This window comes from Botryllus schlosseri, chromosome 1 (assembly GCF_051294905.1).
Source record: "Botryllus schlosseri isolate E-star chromosome 1, Bs_hap1, whole genome shotgun sequence".
Taxonomy (NCBI): Eukaryota; Metazoa; Chordata; class Ascidiacea; order Stolidobranchia; family Styelidae; genus Botryllus; species Botryllus schlosseri.
The window spans coordinates 29,931,945-29,939,396 of NC_137236.1; the positions used below are offsets into that span (position 1 = coordinate 29,931,945).

The 7,452-nt window shown below is 40.8% G+C and overlaps 1 non-coding gene across 1 annotated transcript; it reads left to right on the forward strand.

The window, feature by feature from the left end:
- The first annotated feature begins 110 nt into the window (after positions 1–110).
- On the forward strand, positions 111–183 carry Trnar-ucu (transfer RNA arginine (anticodon UCU)). Its single transcript has one exon. It is a non-coding gene; the product is annotated as a tRNA-Arg (tRNA).
- The last annotated feature ends 7,269 nt before the right edge of the window (positions 184–7,452 follow it).

A 7,452-nucleotide genomic window follows, 5' to 3' on the forward strand; every position in this document is an offset into this window, starting at 1 on the left:
CTACAATCCGTGAACACCATGAGTTGCGATATGAGTGTTTTATTACTACATCGACCCAGATTCCGAATCACGACAATTATGTATAACAGTTTGCACAGCGTAATCCGTCCGTCTCCGTAGCGCAATGGATAGCGCGCTGGACTTCTAATCCAGAGGTTCCGGGTTCGAGTCCCGGCGGAGATGCTTATTTTTAGTGTTCGTTTGAAACTGACTAGTTTAGTCACTTTCAACAGGAATCCGAACAATCTTTCTCATGGGTGCAACGTTAGAATTTGACTTGTTGTTGCATTTATTGATCAACTTAATTTGTCATTTAAGAGATTCGGTTGCATTATCCGAGGGTTTTCTTTTAACCACGTGCTCCTTACTACGCTCGACTATTTCGTATGGTTTATTCATTATATCGCAATCTTGTGGCGTTTCAAAATGATGAAATTTCTAATAAACTGAAGTCAACCAGGGCTGATCTAGATGTGGGCGATGAGAAATAGATTTCAATAAAAGCGAACAAACAAACATATCCTATTTATCGTAGATATTACGTGTCCACGGCCTGACGTATCGATCTCGCCTTTCGTGACATGCCACCCCATTTTTTGTCGCTTGCTTTTTTCTGTACTATCTTCTTTACTTCTCGTCATTCAGTGTGCATGCCGCCTCATTACATCGCCTAGGCCAAGAGCGGCCAACGCGTGGCCCGCAGACCCGCAAGGTAATTCGCGAAATTAGTTATAATGTCAAAAAAATAAAATTCCCAAGTATAGTTTATTGTCAACTTGCAAGGCCAACCAAATATTTGATTAGCCTGACCGGGAAATTTGGGATGGTGATGACTAAAATATAAGTTCCGACGCATTATGGCGTAACCAGTGGCCAGCCGCCCCATTTTTCGTAGATCTTCGTATATCAGGGGTCGGCAACCTTTTGCTAGTCGCGGGCCAAACTTCGGGTGTACAACCTTTTGGCGGGCCGGATTCTTTCCTAGTACTATATTTTACGTTCACTTCGGTATATTATCGTACATTGCTGCAGTCTCAATCATACCAATCCGAAGACACATGTATTTACACTTCAACGACGCAGAATAGGCCTAATTGTGACAATTGACGCAGCTTTGCTTTGTGAAAGGTTTTTAACTTCTGGTAACAAGTCAGATGAAACAAGAATCAGACCCTATTCAAAATGGACGTCCGAAATACGTGATCTTAGCTTGCTCTTCGTGAATTTCATTGTTCAAAACTATTGTTCACATGCGTACGTGCTTCCAAAAATCGATGCAATTTTTTTTGCATTGCTGGTCAAGCTGGGATAAAGACCAATTTCACGAACGCACTCTTTGTCAAAGTCATGCAGTCATGCTCTTGGTATAAAATTTGTCGTTCAATTCAACTGCATCGCATTTCAGAAAGGCCCATTTGAAATTTTCAGGCAATGGTTTTGCCGTCCACATTAAACAGAGTACTGAATAGTCAGAATTCATTTTGTAGAGAAGGAATGTCGGAAAAGCGGGTGAATATTCAGTAGTTAAATTTTGTATCACAGTTACAAATGTAATGTTGGTACTAGGTTTTCTCTCCTCCAGTATAGGAAAGTGAGCATAATTTTTTTTGTACTGTTGACATTTCAAGAGTCACAGATTTGTTTTGAATGCCCCTCAACATCTCATGTATGTAGTTGTTTTCCCCCTGAAGTTGCAAGTTGAATTTGTTCAGATGTGACGTTAAATGTACCAGGAAAGCAAGATGAGACACCCATTTTCGATTACAAGATTACGAGTCGGCGATATTTGTATTTTCGAGGAAAGTTGCTATTTCATTTCCCAGTTCATACACTCGTGTAAGCATAGCTGCTCGACTCAATGAGCGAGCATGACAGATATAGGCCTACATGACATCGCCATATTGATTCTCTGCTTCTAGTAATATCTGGCGTAACTGATTCAGTTGATGAGACAAAAATCATATCAACAGTTTTCCCCATTGTGGCCAAAACACTATTCAGGTTTTTTGTCTTGGCACACGATGCCTTCTGGAAAATCAAACCATAGACAGGCTAACTAACATACGGAGGCTAGTTATCTATAATTGAATAGTTTGAGATTCCGTCATTGCGTCTCAGATGCTCCAAGCGTTTTTGAAGCAAAGGAAGAACACCTTTATTGTCACACGACTCACACCCCGTTAGAGTGATTAGCCCTTTAAAAAAGCACGAAACACCTTCGGTTGCGAGATACACCCGATTGATAAGTACTGATCCAGTCTAGTCTATCTCCATCTCCTACTTCAACCACCTTTGTTTTATGGCGTAACAATAGACTAATACGATGTAGGCTACTATTATATCGTACAATGCCGCATTTTTTCATGCAGCGCTGCACTGCAGATTGAAACTCATTATGAAGCGGCGGGCCGCATTCTTGTGATAACCAATTATTATGTCGCGGGCCGTACGATTTCGCTTGGCGGGCCGGATCCGGCCCGCGGGCCGTAGGTTGCCGACCCTTGTCGTATATGAACATAAGTAGCATAGGCTATTTCGTTATAGATCTATTTGACTTGATATTTTTCTTGACACTTCGCGCAATTTATTGGCACTAGGTTTCTTTCTTTTAGTATATATTCGTCCCTTCCTGAAAATTATGGCGGGGAAGATAGCGTAGTGGTAACGATAAGCGCCTACAAATCTGGCGGATTCCCGTCGGAGGTTCATCTGGGCCGTCGCCGGTCTTACGGCGATATAAAAGGCATAGGAAAAAAGACCCGCCGAAAGAAACCACTAGCACAAGGAATGGAAAGAACTAGTAGAAATGGCCGCGGCTTAAAAAAGGTCAACGTCCGAAAAAGAACTGTGACTTGGGGCACTCTAGGCCGAGGTGGATGTTAGATTAAAACGATCGGAACTGCGTGTCATTCGACATCCTCCTATCCGTTTATTACATCGCATTGTGTCTTATCGCATTGTACATTGTGTATGGCTTGTTCAGATGAAAATTATACCCCAACGATTATTGAAGCTACGCCCGATTTACAGAATTGAGTCTACTAGGCTATATTCGCAATTGTGAGTGAGCGTGTCGTCCTGTGCATGTTACTTCGGGTCTGCAGACGCAGAAAGATCGTCGGCGATGAAACCTTTGCACGAAATGATAGACGCATCGACACCGAAATCTTCGGATTCATATGTCCAAAGCGCCGAATATATGAGCCCAGCGGTATGCAGAAGCGACCCGCAATATATGCATATGAAAGTGACATTATTATTGACGGAATTCATTTAGTACATTTGAAAATTTTTCGCGCTTCGCGGGATTAGCACACTGACTTTTCATGATATAATGTTATCGATTTCTATGTTCAAATAGGCTATGTCCATTGTTTAAAAAAATGTCCATTAAGGGGTTGAGCGAAAACGCCTTGGTGGGAGTTCTCCCCCATCACGCCCTATACCAATTTCGCTGGCTACTCGGTAATCGGTAGCCCGTATCATTAACATTACCATGCCCTTATACTTTCTTTACCTAATCCTCTTATCCTTATCCTCTTAACATGATGATTTGGATAACTGTTGGAAAATGTTTTCATTCAAAAATTTAACTAACAAACCAATTAGGCTACTGATAATGAAAAATAAGGTCTCGGCAATATATGCTACCAATTGCAAATTATAGTATCCTATCATCAGCAGTCAGAAGGGTACCTATACCACCTTGATACCGTACAATAGGCTAATTATATTCAGGTACCGTGATACAGGGGATATTTGACAGAGTTGTTCCTATCATTTCACTCGTAAAAGTGGTGAAAAGATATCCCGCAACTTTACTTTTTAATGGTCGACCAGGGTAACTTCGAATAATGCTTGCAAAACTGGATTTGAAGCTGTCACTCTCATTGAAAATAAGTGAACATTTTCATAGTCGCTTTACTAATAATTTCTTAAGTATTTTCGTACTGTGTCCCAAGGGGTTGAAACCTCTCCACGGAATCCATTTCTCTATTATGCGCGATTTTTGGCCTAGACTCTATCGTTTGAAAACGAAATCAAATGAGATTTCTGCAGCTGCATGTCAGAAGCAAGTTTTAAGATATGTTGTCGTGTTTTGGAAATCCGCGGTTCTGATTTGATCTTAACGAGAACCGAAAATTAACTTTCACAAAGATAGGGGAGGCGAACTGAATAATGCGTAACGCTTTCTGACAACGGCTCTGGGACCTGGGTACGACCGCAGCAGGCATTATAGACTACACCAAATATGATATTTCAATGAACAATTGAACATATCCCGTCCAGCCTATCGATTTCTACACACAGCTTATCTTGAAGTTCTTCTGGAATAGCGCAGTTTTTGCAGTTTACAGTAGGCTATATAGCCTATTTACACAAAGAAAATTGAGAAATTTGAAATGAATTTGAACTCAAACCTGAGGGGTACCAGCTGCGGGAGCCTTTGACTGACCAAACGGGTACCGCGAGGACAAAAAGTTTGAGAATTACTGGCGCGCGTAATTGGTGTCTTACAAAAGCTTATAAATATAAAACGAAAGTTTTTGGACTGTGCGCACTGCGCAGTGTGCACTGTGCAGTAATGTGCTACAAATCGGCAGATCACGAGCCTGGTGTAAATGACTATAGTGAAACACCATGAAAATCCAAACAACAGCATGCAATAACAACAACAACTACTACTACTACACAACTGCTAATCCCCAAGCGATGTCTACGGTATTCACAGCTACCTAACAGTATCGCGATCAGCTAAATAGCTTTTGCACATGTTTGATTGAAAGTATGTCGACCGAGATATTGTCATTTAACTATACTCGTCGTGTTGATGTTCAGCAGCTAAAGAAAAATCGCACGTTGTAGGTAGATATAGGGATTGAATTTCAGCCAATCTAATTGGAATAAGAATTACCTTTGGGCTTCGAATTTGCATTCGCATCAATGACTATAGGCCTAGTCTTTGATGAAATGCCGGAATCCTTTGAAAACAACTAGCCTATATTATATGTTGAGGGAATTCCATACCAAATACCAAGTTTATGTAACACCAAACGATGATCCAATGAGAAACTATAGAAGGCAGGTGTAGCCAAACGTTTTAGCTCGAGAGTCGCATTCGACATCGGAATCCATATAGTCCTGAGGTCTCAAACACGCGGCCCGCCAGAGCATTTTGTGCGGCCCGCGACGACATTTTAGATTTTTACAAATTTGACAATATATAAATGTCAAATATATCTTTTCAGGTTATAAAGTGTAAATTCCCTCTAAAATTGCTCTGAAAGCCTGAAACTATTCATCAAACTTCACTATCACATCAATTGCAAACGCTACCATGCAGTGGAAGATTCACTATTTCGCCACATTTTCACTTCATGATGATAAAACCTGACCCTTAGACGATTCGTGACTGAAATTTGTGAGTTGGATTTGGACGCGACCTTTCTTAAAATTACTTGAACTCGGGTTGACTCGATGGAAAAATGAAAATGACTCGAGTGGACTCGGAATGCCGTGAGTTTGTTGGAACCATGGACGCAACAAACTAATCGCGTGTCATGGGAATAAATAGATCAGAAGGTCGCAGTTTGGTATTTCGCTAACTAAGCAAGTAGTTATGGCAGCCAGTGGCAATTTTTTAGTTACATCTTCGGTCGCTTAGTCGCTGAACCATGTTATTAAGGCCACTTCAAGGTACCGCTCCTATTTTTTTCCGCTCCTATTTTCGAAGATATTTGACCATGCGATTAATAGCCTACTTATCAGGAGTATACCCGAATCCTGGATTGGAATTACACTGTCCAACCCAAAAATGTTGTGATATCAGATCAGTCTCTATTATCAATCTGATGAATTGGAAATATCGAAAGGCGATAACTTTAATGATGACATCATACATTTGTCCGCTCATATTGTGTCTATATCTTATAATTAATATATATCAAGTACAACAAGAATTTTATTTAAATAGTTTTAAATGTGATGATTTTTTTACTGCCAGGCCTATAAATTGATACTAGAGTAAATCACATTTTGACGATGTGTGTTTATTGTCAGCCTGTTGCCAGGACAATTCCATCCCGTCAAATAAGGCCTACTTGGAAAGACATATAATACCCCTATATATGCTGCGGCCCGTGGCGTCGTCAAAATTGCAAAACTGGCCCGCGGGGACGTTTGAGTTTGAGACCTCTGATATAGTCCATAGTAAAATCCACATTGGAAGCCGAAACGCTATCTTTTCTTTAATTATATTGTAACTGAAGACATGGAGATACATATATATACCAGGGATTGATAACCAGTCAGTCTAGATGTCCCTGATATATATAAAAGAAATGAAATATTGCTTCGATGAAAACGCAATTGGCAAAATTACCCTGCAGGTATAAACCGCTAAATCAGTGGCTTTAATAGCGACGACAGAAATTGTCATCTCTATTCCTCCTTTGCTTTAGTCGTAATGTGCGATTCGGTTCGCCTCGCGTATGCGTTGTGATATATAAAGCATAAACGATTCAACTGCACACGCGGACGTTGGAATTTGATTAATTATTATTATATCACCACCCGGGGTTCTCTCGTGGCATGGGATCTTTTGAATCAGAAGTTATACAGGAGTGCGACCACGGATTCTTAATGAACTATATCACATTCTCCATGATGGAAACAGCATATAATGGTTCGCATTAGCGTTTTCGCTTCTGTGATTAACTATATGTTATGGTGTAGGCCTATTTTTCCATAAAACTCAAAATTCAGTGTGTATGTGCACGTTTTTGGCCTTTTCGGAATAAGGTGTCAATGTCACGAACTTTTTCCTAACGGTGACTAAAGTGAAACCGAAACACTGCCTTCAGATGTTTAAAATGTGTGCTGAACATTGAACATGTTCGAGATTTGCTGCATTGAGGGATTATTGAATGGAAGTAGTTTCTCTCTAAATCTCAACATCTGATAGAAATGTGCTGGATAATCCAAGCATTTTGAAAATAACTCATGATTGCTTCGCGAGCCAGATGAAATCGTCTGCGGTGGGCCGAAAAGCCGAAAGCGTCCGCCGCAATCGCAAAGATACGAGGGCGAGATTTTTTTCATTGGCCGGCTTAGATGATAGGTAATAGTTACAAGCCATTCTGCTGTTACCTTGACAAGATTTAGTAAAGGGCGACGATCTGCGTTTTTGCGCATTTTCTGCAAGTCATGTCGCCGTCGAGGTGATTCGTTTCGTGGTGGAATATTAGTCCATCCTCAACATTACCGGACCACGACTGACCTATCGATCTCGCCTTCCATGACATGCCATCCCATTTCTTGCTACTTGCCTTTTTCTATATCTTCTTTACTTTCAGTCTGCATGCCTCCTCTTTACATCGCATAGGCCAAGGTGGGTGTCTGATTCAATAGACTACTCCAAGTCGCTTCGACACCTTCCTATCTTTTCTTTGT